This window comes from Bos mutus, chromosome 10, assembly GCF_027580195.1.
Source record: "Bos mutus isolate GX-2022 chromosome 10, NWIPB_WYAK_1.1, whole genome shotgun sequence".
NCBI classification, from domain to species: domain Eukaryota; kingdom Metazoa; phylum Chordata; class Mammalia; order Artiodactyla; family Bovidae; genus Bos; species Bos mutus.
Genome location: NC_091626.1, coordinates 15,950,026 through 15,964,458, shown reverse-complemented (window position 1 = coordinate 15,964,458; position 14,433 = coordinate 15,950,026). Strand labels below are relative to the sequence as shown.

Here is a 14,433-nt window from a genome sequence, read left to right as displayed (position 1 = left end):
GCTGGAGCCAGCAACCCTTCCCCCAGCCATCCAGGCTCACAACCTGAAATGCATTCTTTAACGGCTAAATGTTAATGCAATCCTTTCCCTGGCAGGAACCCTCCAATGATTTTAGATAACAAGCGCCAGCCTCTGATGGTAAACCAGGCTTCATCTTGGCCTCATCCATGCCAGGTGACCTTGGCAAACCCACTTAACCCCTGGGACCTCAATTTCCCCAGCTGTAAATTGAGCTCAGCTTCTGTGGCCCTCCTTCTCTGCATCTTGAGCCAAGCCCAAGAATCCTGCAACCCACCTCCTTGGAAACCTCAGCACAAAAGGGAGCGATTTAGAACTGGAGCCCTGGTCTATGGTATCATGGATCTGAGACAGCATTCCACCCCTGTGAGAGGCATAGGCTGCAGCTGGGGGATTACAGAGCCGCCTCCGGAGGCCACCACCACCACCGGTGGCACCGCCAGCCCAAGAGGCCCCACTCTTGTCAGAATATTAACACCCTGGATGCATTTGTGTGTTACTCATGATTGCGACCACGGTTCCAAAAGGATTATGCAGCATGCATATTTATGAGACAAGCCCAGACAAAGACTACCACATTTTAAAAGATGCAATTATCTCTAAAAAGTTCAGCTTTATTTTCATGCTAATGAATACAATATTTTTAAGCAAACCTAATTGGTTTGCCTGGGCTCCCATAAAAGCTCTCAACTCATTAGAGCTCTGAGGTCCCCTTCAAAGGGGGCTTTAGAGGGAGCTGGGGGGCCAAGGAGGGGGCTGGCACCCAGGCAGCGTGTTTTCAGAACTTTTCAGCCCATGCATGCTGCAGACCCCCACCTCCTCCCCTTCCCAAACCCTCCCGCTGGGTGGATGGCTGGTGAGGCCTTTCAGGAGGGGCCACCCCAGGGGTCTGGACCCTGGGAATGTGGAGAGCCTGGGGGCAAAGGGAAATGTCCTCCCTTCTCTCTGCAGAGGGAGCCAGTGTCCCCATTTTTCCCCGCCACCCCCACAACACTCACCACTGTCACAAAACCTCTCGCTCCCTGGTGGATGCTGGAATTCCACCCAGAGATGGGGTCTTCCACCGGCCATTGGCTCAGTCCTCAGGCTCGGAGAGAGGCAGAAGGAGCGCTCCTCAGACCCTAAACCTCTGTCCCAGATACCCCTGTGCTGTGACATCAGATCATTAGTTTGTATTAGGTTGGCCAAAAAGCTCATTCGGGTTTTTCCATAAGATTGTACAAGAAACCAGAAGGATTTTTTGGCCAACCCAATACTTCTTGAGCACTTCCACACCTATTTTCTCATTACCTGCCCTTGTAAAGTACATGTTGTTTTCACCATCTTACAAATGAGGAACTTGAGCCCAGAAGTTGCAAGGTAAGTTTGTGCCCCCCTGCAGACTCCAGGTGCTCCCTATGACAAGCCGGATGCAGGGCTCTCTGAAAGAAAGGTTGTCTTGTCTTATTTCCTGCCTGAGTTCTTTCCAGCTTCTTTCCTTTTCTTAGCTACTCCCTGCACTTGGGTTGGGTCTTTTCTTTACATGCGTATGTATCCCCACTGGTTTGCAAGGCACCATGTATAGCTGTGTGGGCTGTGCAGTGTGCAATGCCAGGGGACAGAATAGTCTATGAGTGGCGCCCCCTGGAGTTGTGTGGCACTGCTGCTGCTGCTAAATCGCTTCAGTCGTGTCCGACTCTGTGTGAGCCCATAGACGGCAGCCCACCAGGCTGCTCCATCTCTGGGATTCTCCAGGCAAGAACACTGGAGTGGGTTGCCATTTCCTTCTCCATGTGGCACTATGCCTCCCTGAAATGCAGCCATGAAATTAAAAGACGCTTGTTCCTTTGAAGAAAAGCTATGACCAACCTAAACAACATATTTAAAAGCAGAGTCATTACTTTGCTGACAAAAGTCCATCTAGTCAAAGCTATAGTTTTTCCAGTAGTCATGTATGGATGTGAGAGTTGCACCATAAAGAAAGCTGAACACCGAAAAATTGATACTTTTGAACTGTGTTGGAGAAGACTCTTGAGAGTCCCTTGGACTGCCAGGAGATCCAACCAGTCAATCCTAAAGGAAATCAGTCCTGAATATTCATTGGAAAGGCTGGTGCTGAAGTTGAAGGTGCAACACTTTGGCCACCTGATGCAAAGAACTGATTCATTGGAAAAGACCCTGATGCTGGGAAAGATTGAAGGCAGGAGAAGGGGATGGCAGAGGATGAGATGGCTGGATGGCATCACCAACTCGATGGACATGAGTTTGAGCAAGCTCCGGGAGTTGGTGATGGACAGGGAAACCTGGCATGCTGCAGTCCATGGGGTCTCAAAGAGTCAGACACGATTGAGCGACTGAACTGAACTGGACTGACTGTCCTCCTGTTGTAGCCATGTGTTCCAGGAAACAAACTCACTCAGAAGGACAATGCAGATAGTGGAGTGCAGTTTAGTACACTGGTGGGCCCAAGGCAGAGTCTCCTCTTAGCCAAGGACCCCGACCAACATTTGTGAAAATCTTTTATACCTCATGTGTATGTGTCTGAACCCACCACTCCAAATTCCTTGAGACTTACATAAACCAAGGAAAATACAATCCCAATAACCCATCATTCACGTGCTATGTGCTCATGTGCTCAAACAGTCAAACAATTAGCCAATAATCGATAAACCAGGGGTTACACTCCAATAGATACAGAAAAATTTATGGCCTGTCTAGAGAAAGGGGTGATTAGTGTATGTTTTCTCTTAGGCGATGAGTAACCTAGATACGATCTTCCAGGTTCCCCTGTCTTCAGGGGGTCTTATCCTTCTGTTGTTGTTTTCATAGGCACTAAACACAGAGTTCAGAGTCCATTGGAAAGGTGGCCGAGCATGATCAGCATGAACAGGCCTAAAATGGAGTCCAGGCCCTATGAATTCCTTCTTCACTCGCTACTCAGAGTCCTTACCTTCCACTGGCTTCCTGCTGGGCCATTTGGGGATCTTGGGCCTGTGAGTTGAACAGGAAATCCAGGCAGCTGGATTCCAGAGTATTGTTCAAGTAATGACAGGCTCAGGCTCAGGGGGCTCAGCAGGCTCAGCAAAGGGCAAAGAAGAATTGGAACAGAAGAGAAACAATGGAAAATACAGTCTGGGGTAAATTCTGGCCCAGAAGTGAAGAGATGAGGGAGTCAGGCCTGACCCCACCACTAAGTGGCTTCATGACTCCATTTCCCCCTCCATGAATGAGAGTGTTGGGCCTGCTGATCTCTGAGAGCCCATCCAAGGGAAACATCTTTTTTTTTTAAATAATATTTATTTATTTATTTGGCTGTGTTGGGTTTTAGTTGAGCCACACAGGATCTTTCATTGCAGCCCAAAGGCTTACTTGCTCCATGCAATGTGAGATCTTAGTTCCCCAAACCAGGGATCGAACCCGCATCCCCTGCATTGGAAGACAAGTTCTTAACTACTGGACCACCAGGGAAGTCCCCAGAAGAGACGTCTTTTGATTCTACAGCAGATTTTCCAGACAATCCCTGAAAGAAACAACAACATAAAACTAGAATGTTTTACGCCTTATAAATTAACCACGTGGAGTGTGATTCCATATACCCATCCCCACTCCTGGCTGGGAACACAATTCCAAGGTCAGGCTCAAGGTGCTCAGGGAGGTGGCCCAGGGGCCAGCAGAGCAAATAGGAGAAGCATCTAGAAAGGTGGGCATTGACTGAGCCTGAAAACCTAAGCCAGTTAACCCGAGAGGAGCAGGTAGGATGTTCCAGAGAGGGCTGCACGGCCCCAGCAACAAGGGGGATCCAGAAATGGTGGTAAGCTGAGTGGCCAGGCCGGGAAAGCTGACCAGCTGCTAAGCAAGGGGGCGAGAGCAGCAGGGAAGCCTCAGCGGGGGGCTGTGGTTTCCAAAGCCCCATAGTCATAATCTCCTGTGATGCTCACAGCTGTCTGAGCAGGAAACTGCTGCTTCTCATTTTATAAGGGAGCACACGGAAGCCCACGGGGTCGCAAAGAGTCGGGCTCGGCTGATCTACCAACGCACACACGGATGGAAGGACAAAGAGGCAAAGGGGCCTGCAAGGACTCAGCATGGGCTGACCCCCAGTTTTGTGATCATTTGCCCTACATTACCAGGAGACCAGATTCGAAGGGTCTTGAATAATAAGATCAAGGTTTGGGATACAACAGAGGCTTATGGACAAATAGGGAGACCCTGAAATTCTTTGAGGAGACAAATGCCCTGGTAACCCAGAGTTTAGGAATGAGCATGAATGGCTGGAAGGGTAGCAAGAAAAATGGAGGCAAGCCTGCTTAGGAGGAAAGTCGTTTGGGATTTAGTGAGAGATCTGTCCAAGGCCCTGTACGGTTTTGCCTTGGAGAAGCTGAGTTACGTGCTCTCCATTGGGCCTTCACGAGGTTCCCAGGGGCATGAAACTGAATTCTGGACCCAGGATGTCCCGTAGGGACCCAACCTAAGCTCAGAGCCAAACCCCACACCCTAGTTGCTATGCCGCCTAATTGGCTTAGATTTATCAAAGTAATTTTTAAGGGAGAATTTTATATGAAGGTAATTACGCTCAGCTGAACTAATTTTATTAAACAATGCTGCCTTAATGACAAACAAATCTGTTATTAATTTGTAACCAAGCAGCTATTTCATTCAATTTGTAGCCTCAGTAATGAGCCCTGTGGCCAGAACAGCCCATAAGCACCCGTTTCGAAACAAGGCAGCGTGGCCTGGAGGCCAGAGCCACAACCCAGCCCAGCTCGGCTGCGGACTGGGTGTAGCTCTCCCTGGCCCTCTCCTCTCTGGGCTGTCTCTCTGTAAAACCAGGGCTTGGAGAAGTTCCCAGAAGAAATTCCCACTTGCTGCTTCAGGGCCTGAGAGTCTGTTTGGATGGCCAGTACTTTCTGAGTGCCTCAGTCTCCTCATCTGTAAAATGAGGAGAATGATAGTGCCCATCTCAGAGGCTAATTGTGAGGATTGATTTAGTCCATGTAAAGCGTTTCAGCCAGTGCCCAGGCATGTCGTTTTGTTGTTTAGTCGCTAAGTTGTGTCTGACTCTTTGCGACACCATAGATTGTAGTCCACCAGGCTCTTCTGTCCCTTAAATTCTCCAGGCAAGAATATTGGAGTGGGTTGCCATTTCCTTCTCCAGGGGATCATCCCAACCCAGGGATCAAAACTGCATCTCTTGTGTCTCCTGCACTGGCAGGCAGATTCTTTACCCCTGAACCATTGGAAAGCCCAGACTCATTATATAAACATGTCTTATTTTTATTAATATTCCCAGAAGCGGGAATGTGGCCTGGGAAAGGCCCAGAGCCCACTGCCATGGATGGCATGAGTGAGCGCTCCTGCTTCTCCTAATAGCTATCATCCCTTGATTCTGGGCTTCCTTAGCTCCAAGGCCTCCCACCTGCAGCTAGGAGGATGAGGACAGTGGAGACAGGTGAGGGAGTAAGGTTCCAGACTCTACCCTGCCTCAGGTGACCCTGGGCATTGCCTTGGCCTCTTTAGCTCTCTCATGTCAGTTGACTACCCTGCCTGCCCAATTGCTGAACCCTCCCAGGGCACAACAGGCTCTTCAGGTGGCACTTGAATGTGCAGAGTGTGTCAGGATAACCCAGAGCACTTATAGGAAAATGTGGATTCCTAGGCCTTGTCCCAAGAGTCTTGATGCCATGGATGTACCCCAGATCTATGCACCTGGTATGCCTTCTTGAGAAACACTTCTGACACCCTCCTGTAAGTCTGCAGGGCACTCCATACCCACTGCCTTGGGGTCTTACTGCCCACGTTCAGTTGAGGAAAGAGGAGCTTCTTGGAGTTAACTAACTTGCATAGATAAGGGTAAGTGGGGGGCAATACCCATCGCCAGATCCATGGGTTCCCCATCCTCCAGAAAGCACTGGAGTGGGAAATGGGCAGGAAGTTTGTGCAGATTTCAGTCACCTTGGGGCTATGCTAACATGACACCTCTGAGTCCACCTGCCTTACAGACCCACCGTCCTGGTGGCTGCAGAGCATGAACCACTTGAAAGTCAGCCTTTCAGTGAGTGGCTATTTCCATACCATCCATGGACTGCCACAGTCTCCTATCCTGGGTCCCAAGAGCCCCCAGGCCATCACAGTGCCTGACCTTCTGCAGTTAGGGGAGGAATATTATCTCTATTCCATCCCAAGATATAAATGCACATATACCATTTAGCCCCGTAGCAATATCTGAATTTTGTCCAGAAACTTCTTCCTGAAGTTCATTGCCTAGAGCCGCACAGAGATGTAGAGCCAGCTTCACACAGCACCCTTTACCCAGATGGAAAGTGAACTCTGCTCAAGAGCATAGGCTGAGGTTGAGAGAGCAATAGAGACTCCCACTGACCCCTCTGCACTGGCGACAAGAAGCAGACCACGAGAGTTTGGGGGCATTTCACCTCAGCTGGGACCACTCTGTCATCAGAGAAGTTTCACACAAGGCCCTGGCAGTCTTTTCATCGGGTGCAATTGGCTGGAAATCAGGCAGGCAGATGCCTCCAGACCTTCCCTGGCAAAGGCAGACAGGAATTCTATGACTGGCTTGGACCAATCGTGCACCTTCCAAGCTCTGCCCTGAGAAAGGTGTTCGCTTACTTTGCTCTGATTTTGTCCCTTGGGGTGGCATGGTTTCAGATGCAGAGGGCCTGGCGTGGAGTCCCTGCTCTATTACATCAGCTACACGAGCCTGGACCACGGGGTTGCCTGTGCAACCCAGAGCAAGTTCAGTTATCCTCTTTGTGAGAATTCCAACTTCACAGCATTCTGAGGACTAGTTGAATGTGCTTTATAATCTGTTGAGTGCTAGTCCCATGTACATTCTGATCACTGCCATTTGCCCTGGGTTTTGGGTGAGGGGCCAGATACCACCAGAGGTTGTTTTGTCCCCTCTTTCTTCTCATCTCTAATTTCCAACACAGAGCACTCAGCCAAAAAGAGGAGAATTGGGCACAGAGGCCAAATCCCCAGCATAGAAACAGTAGTGCCATTGTAAATGCCTCCAGCAACAGCACCCCACCCAGCTGAGGGAGCCTCATTCCCAACCCCGCTTAACAACGCACAGCCTGATTTAATACGAGCAGCTGATCTCATTGCTTCCATAGCAAGTTTAATTTGCTGGGAAAGCGAGTTGGTGAAGTTCTAATAATGCAGAGCTGCAAATAATACCGAAGAGAGTTTGCATTATGATAACTTTCCAATTAAAATGGATTAATGGAGGAGAAACGGCAGCAGTAGTGTCTAGACAACATATTACTAAATCCTTGGAGAGGGAGATGGAAAGGAGTTGGGGAAACGGGAGAAATAAACAGGGGAACTTCACGAGTTGGAGGCACCCTTGTGTGATGTGACAGGAGGTACCAGGAGTGGGTGCCTTGTCCCTGGTACCCTATCTGTTACAGAGCCTAGAGTTGCCATCAGATGGGAGAATCAGCCTTTCAGGAATCAAACAAAGGCCTTTGGTCTTTGGACATCCTTCATTAACATGCAAATAGCACCTAGTTTCCTTGGCTGGGCTGTCACTGGGATTAGACTGCTGCAGTGACCCGACAGTGGTGTGTGACAGAGCAAAGGCGCTGACTGAGAGTCAGGGGGCCGGCCTAGACCAGAGGTGCACACCTGTGTCTGGGCTTCACCGTAGTAACTCCTCCTTGTGATGCTGACCCCTGACCACTGCTGAGTGACCCCAGAGGGTCCATTCAGGACCTCTCTCCCAGGGACCTGTATCTTAAACCTGAGAGATACGAGGCCTAGAAGGACCTGGAGGCAGGGCTTAGTCAGGTACGGGCTTCCAGGAGACAAAGGGCCACAGCCTGCCAGCCACCTGTGGTTCTTGTGCAGCCTCGGGCCCCAGCCTTCTGGGCCAAGCCAGTGAACTCTCTTGCCATTCTGTAATATGCCCCAGGATTCACTTTCCTCCCCTTTGCTTAAGTTACCTAGTCATTTCTGTAGTCTGCAAACAAAAGAAATGTAACGTCTTATCTGTGGGACCTAGGGAAAGCCACTTAACCTCTCTGAGTCTCCATTTTCTCTTCTGTAAAATGGGGATACACACACACCTGCCTTACCAGGTTGCTCGCCCCCTGCTTTGGTTAAAATGTATTAGGGTTAGATCTCCATCTAGGTTCCTCTCAGGTCTGAAACTGGGAGGTTTTATAAGTGACTCCTTTGAGGGACTGAAAAGAGGTTGCCTGGAATCACAGGGACCAAGAAGCCCAGGAGCCCAGTTTAATCAGCATCACTGCCTTACAGGGAAGAATCATGAGTGTCTCAACACTAGAACTGAGGTTCCTTCTAGAAATTTCCTTCCAGAAATCCTCACCCCTCCCCTGTGCCTGGGGAGTCTCTTGATTTCTTGCAAAGTCCATAGGCCCCTGAGCCAGTCCCTCATGGTGAAGGACTGGCCAGGTGCTGCCCTCTGCAGGCCTCCCTTTCTCATCAAATAAGCAAAGAAAAGGCCTATTGGATTAAACACAGTTGTGTGTGGAGGGTTTGGCATGCATTGTCATCCCCCATTTTATCTCATTCTCCCAAGTCCTTCACTGTCCACAGGTGGATATGAAACTACCACTGAAAACAAATAATTCTGAAGATAAGGGAAAATCAGTTCAGTCGCTCAGTCGTGTCCGACTCTTTGCGACCCCATGGACTGCAGCACAGCAGGCTTCCCTGTCCCTCACCAACTCCTGGAGCTTGCCCAAACTCATGTCCATCGAGTCAGTCCATCTATCGATGCCATTCAACCATCTCATCCTCTGTCGTCCCCTTCTCCTCCTGCCTTCAATCTTTCCCAGCATCATGGTCTTTTCCAATGAATCAGTTCTTTGCATCAGGTGGCCAAAGTACTGGAGTTTCAGCTTCAGCATCAGTCCTTCCAACGAATATTCAGGACTGATTTCCTTTAGGATTGACTGGTTGCATCTCCTTGCAGTCCAAGGGACTCTCAAGAGTCTTCTCCAACACCATAATTCAAAAACCTCAATTCTTCGGTGCTCAGCTTTCTTTATGGTGCAACTCTCACATCCATACATGACTACTGGAAAAGTCATAGCTTTGACTAAACGGACTTTTGTTAGCAAAGGTCTACTTTTTAATATGCTGTCTAGGTTGGTCATAGCTTTTGTTTCAAGGAGCAAGTGTCTTTTAATTTCATGGCTGCAGTCACCATCTGCAGTGATTTTGGAGCCCAAGAAAACAAAGTCAGCCACTGTTTCCATTGTTTCCCTATTTGCCATGAAGTGATGGGATGGATGCCATGATCTTAGGTTTTTGAATGTTAAGATTTAAGCCAAATTTTTCACTCTCCTCTTTCACTTTCATCAAGAAGCTCTTTAGTTCTTTTTCTGTTTCTGCCATAATGGAGGTGTCATCTACGTATCTGAGGTTATTGACATTTCTCCCGGAAATCTTGATTCCAGCTTGTGCTTCATCCAGCCTGGCACTTCGCCTGATATACTCTGCATTTAAGTTAAATAGGCAGGGTGACAATATACAGCCCTGACATACTCCTTTCCCAATTTGGAACTAGTCTATTGTTCCATGTCCAGTTCTAACTATTGCTTCTTGACCTGCACACAGATTTCTGAGGAGGAAAGTAAGGTGGTGTGGTATTCCCATCTCTTTAAGAATTTTCCACAGTTTGTTGTGATCCACACAGTCAAGGGCTTTGGCTTTCTCATAAGGGAAAATATGAGACAAGAAATCCAGAGGGGACAAATATCACCACTTACTTCATATTTAAGTCACCCCACTATCCCATTTACACACACATACACACACTGAGTCAGAACTGGGTCCAGTGCAGCCTTGAGGGGGAGAGGGGGGTCACATTCATTGCACACCTGCTCTGAGTCATGCATGATATCCACCATCATCTCATTGTTGGCATGATTTTTCAAGACAGGTAACACCAATCCCCATTTTACAGATGTTGAAACTGAGGCTCAGAGCACTGAACTTGCCCTAGGTCAAGCAGTTCACAAACACATGATGTGTTTGAATTCAAAGACTTCACTGCAGATGGTGACTGCAGCCATGAAATTAAAAGACGCTTACTCCTTGGAAGGAAAGTTATGACCAATCTAGATAGCATATTCAAGAGCAGAGACATTACTTTGTCAACAAAGGTCCATCTAGTCAAGGCTATGGTTTTTCCAGTGGTCATGTATGGATGTGAGAGTTGGATTACAAAGAAAGCTGAGTGCCGAAGAATTGATGCTTTTGAACTGTGGTGTTGGAGAAGACTCTTGAGAGTCCCTTGGACTGCAAGGCGATCCAACCAGTCCATTCTAAAGGAGATCAATTCTGGGTGTTCATTGGAAGGACTGATGTTGAAGCTGAAACTCCAATACCTTGGCCACCTCATGAGAAGAGTTGACTCATTGGAAAAAGCCCTAATGCTGGGAAGGATTGGGGACAGAAGGAGAAGGGGACGACAGAGGATTTGATGGCTGGATGGCATCACCGACTCGATGGACATGGGTTTGGGTAGACTCTGGGAGTTGGTGATGGACAGGGAGGCCTGGTGCTGCGATTCATGGGGTTGCAGAGTCGGACACAATTGAGCGACTGAACTGAACTGCACTAAATTATTCCTGAGTAATTTTTATGCTTTCACTTTCAGTTTTTATGCTATTTTAAATAAATGGTTTTCTTGATTTTCTTTTCAGATTTTTCATTGTTAATGGGTAGAAATGCAAATGATTTTTGCATGTTAATTTTTTATCCTGTAACTTTGCTGAATTTGTTTTTCCCTCTTTCTTTCTCATGCAGGGTGGTGGGTATATGGTTTTGCATGTCTGGAATATTTTATTAAAAAACAAATACCCTGAGCCCAAAATATGCTCCTGCTAATGTAACTTTCTTCCAACTACAATTGGAAGAGGGGTCAATCTTTGAGTTCTTATTGGCCCCATAGAGAGCCTATCACTTTTCTGTACCCTGGAAGATACCAACTTCCCAAAATGTAAAGAATGCTTCTTGAGGTTGAGCACCACCACCAGGGAACTGTCTAAAGAGGCAGAGGGGCCTCCTGACCAGAGTCAGATCTCTGAGTAGGAAGATGGGCTCCATCACTGATGGCTGTGGCGCCCTGACAAAGCCCTTACTGGGCCTTAGTTTCTGCCTCTGCCAAATAAGCAGTTAAGACTCAATGGTCTTTAGGGCCTTTTAACTATAAAGGAAGTTAGAGGTTGGGCAAATGGAGAGAGTGTGGGTGGAGTCACCAGGCTCTGGTGGCAGTGAGGTTCCTGTCCATAGCACTGCTCTGCAGGGTCCTCACTCACTGAAGGAAAATGCCCCACAATTTTCAGCAACTTGTCACTCCTTCATTCAATCTTTGTGGTTTTAAAACAACAATAAATTATTTGTACTATAATAATTATTATAAGATCCCCTTGCTGTGCAGTTTGTAAAGCACTTTCATATCCATTACTCATTTTACAAATGAGGAAACCAAATCCCAGAAAGGTGGTATCCCCTGCCCTAGCTGGACTGGTAAACAGCATACCTGACCTGGATTAAAATGAATCCTAGCTCAGCTGCCCAAAATGCTGTGTCAGTTCAGTCACTCAGTCATGTCTCTTTGCAACCCCATGGACTACAGCATACCAGGTTTCCCTGTCCATCACCAACACCCGGAGCTTGCTCAAACTCATGTCCATCGAGTTGATGATGCCATCCAACCACATCATCCTCTATCATCCCTTCTCCTGCCTTCAGTCTTTCCCAGCATCAGGGTCTTTTCTAAGGTGTCAGTTCTTCACATCAGGTGGCTAAAGTATTGGAGCTTCAGCTTCAGCATCAGTTCTTCCAACAAATATTCAGGACTGATTTCCTTTAGGATTGCCTGGTTTTATCTCCATGCAGTCCAAGGGACTCTCAAGAGTCTTCTCCAACACCACAGTTCATAAGTGTCAATTCTTTGGTGCTCAGCTTTCTTTATAGTCCAACCCTCACATCCATTCATGACTACTGGAAAAACCATAGCTTTGACTAGATGGACTTTTGTTAGCAAAGTAACATCTCTGCTTTTTAATATGCTGTCAGGGTTGGTCATAGCTTTTCCTCCAAGGAGCAAGTGTCTTTTAATTTCATGGCTACAGTCACCATCTGCAGTGATTTTGGAGCCCAAGAAAATAAAGTCCCCTACTGTTTCCATTGTTTCCCTCTCTATTTGCCATGAAGTGATGGGACTAGATGGGAATACCAGACCACCTGACCTGCCTCTTGAGAAACCTATATGCAGGTCAGCAAGCAACAGTTAGAACTGGACATGGAACCATAGACTGGTTCCAAAGAGGAAAATGAGTACGTCAAGGCTGTATATAGTCACCCTGCTTATTGAACTTCCATGCAGAGTACATCACAAGAAACGCTGGGATGGAGGAAGCACAAGCTGGAATCAAGATTGCCAGGAGAAATGTCAATAACCTCAGATATGCAGATGACACCACCCTTATGGCAGAAACTGAAGAGGAACTAAAAAGTCTCTTGATGAAAGTGAAAGAAGAGAGTGAAAAGTTGGCTTAAAGCTCAACATTCAGAAAATGAAGATCATGGCATCTGGTCCCATCACTTCATGGGAAATAGATGGGGGAACAGTGGAGACAGTGTCAGATTTTATTTTTGGGGGCTCAAAAATCAATGCAGATGATGATGATAGCCATGAATTTAAAAGATGCTTACTCCTTGGAAGGAAAGTTATGACCAACCTAGATAGCATATTCAAAATCAGAGACATTACTTTGCCAACAAAGGTCCATCTAGTCAAGGCTATGGGTTTTCCAGTGGTCATGTATGGATGTGAGAGTTGACTGTGAAGAAAGCTGAGCACTGAAGAATTGATGCTTTTGCATTGTGGTGTTGGAGAAAAGACTCTTGAGAGTCCCTTGGACTGCAAGGAGATCCAACCAGTCCATTCTGAAGGAGATCAGCCCTGGGTGTTCTTTGGAAGGACTGATGCTAAAGCTGAAACTCCAATACTTTGGCCACCTCATGCGAAGAGTTGACTCATTGGAAAAGACTCTGATGCTGGGACGGATTGGGGACAGGAGGAGAAGGGGACAACAGAGGATGAGATGGCTGGATGGCATCACTGACTCGATGGATGTGAGTCTGAGTGAACTCCGGGAGTTGGTGATGGACAGGGAGGCCTGGCGTGCTGCAATCCATGGGGTCGCAAAGAGTCGGACATGACTGAGCGACTGAACTGAACTGATGGGACTAGATGCCATGATCATACTTTTTGAATGTTGAGTTTTAAGCCAACTTTTTCACTCTCTTCTTTCACTTTCATCAAGAAGCTCTTTAGTTCTTCTTCACTTTCTGCCATAAGGCAGGTGTCATCTGTGTATCTGAGGTTATTGACATTTCTCCCGGCAATCTTGATTCCAGCTTGTGCTTCATCCAGCCCGACATTTTGCATGAGGTACTCTGCATATAAGTTAAATAAGCAGGATGACAATATACAGTCTTGAGGTACTCCTTTCCCAATTTGGAACCAGTCTGTTGTTCCATGTCCAGTTCTAACTGTTGCTTCTCGACCTGCATACAGATTTCTCAGGAGGCAGGTAAGGTGGTCTGGTATTCCCATCTCTTTAAGAATTTTCCAGTTTGTTGTGAAAGTCAAAGGCTTTGGCATAGTCAATAAAGAGAAATAGATGCTTTTCTGGAACTTTCTTGCTTTTTTGATGATCCAATGGATGTTGGCAATTTCATCTCTGGTTTCTCTGCCTTTTCTAAATCCAGCTTGAATATCTGGAAATTCATGGTTCACGAGCTATTGAAGCCCGGCTTGGAGAATTTTGAGCATTACACTGCTAGCGGGTGAGAAGAGTGCAATTGTGCGGTAGTTTGAACATTCTTCAGCATTGCCTTTCTTTGAGATTGGAATGAAAACTGACCATTTCCAGTCCTGTGTCCACTGAGTTTTCCAAATTTGCTGGCATACTGAGTGTAGCACTTTCACAGTATCATCTTTTAGAATTTGAAATAGCTCAACTGAAATTCCATCACCTCCACTAGCTTTGTTCATAGTGATGCTTCCTAAGGCCCACTTGACTTCACCCTCCAGGATGTCTGAATCTAGGTGAGTGATCATTGCCATCGTGGTTATCTGGGTCATGAAGATCTTTTTGGTATAGTTATTCTGTGTATCCTTGTCACCTCCTCTTAATATCTTCTGCTTCTATTAGGTCCATACCATTTCTGTCCTTTATTGTGCCCATCTTTGCCTGAAATGTTCCCTTGGTATCTCTAATTTTCTTGAAGAGATCTCTAGTCTTTCCCATTCTATAGTTTTCCTCTTTTCTTTTCAGTGATTACTGAGGAAGGCTTTCTTACTTCTCCTTGTCATTTTTTTGACCTTTCTGCATTCAGATTTGTATATCTTTCCTTTTCTCCTTTGCC

General features: G+C 47.0%; 1 long non-coding RNA gene across 1 annotated transcript in view; it reads right to left on the bottom strand.

The window, feature by feature from the left end:
- Positions 1-2,949: 2,949 nt before the first annotated feature.
- Positions 2,950-14,433, bottom strand: part of LOC138989487 (uncharacterized) — a 39,563-nt gene continuing 28,079 nt past the window's right edge. Inside the window, exon 3 of the long non-coding RNA XR_011465786.1 lies at positions 2,950-3,517. This is a non-coding gene — a long non-coding RNA (uncharacterized lncRNA). The remainder of the gene's footprint in view (positions 3,518-14,433) is intronic.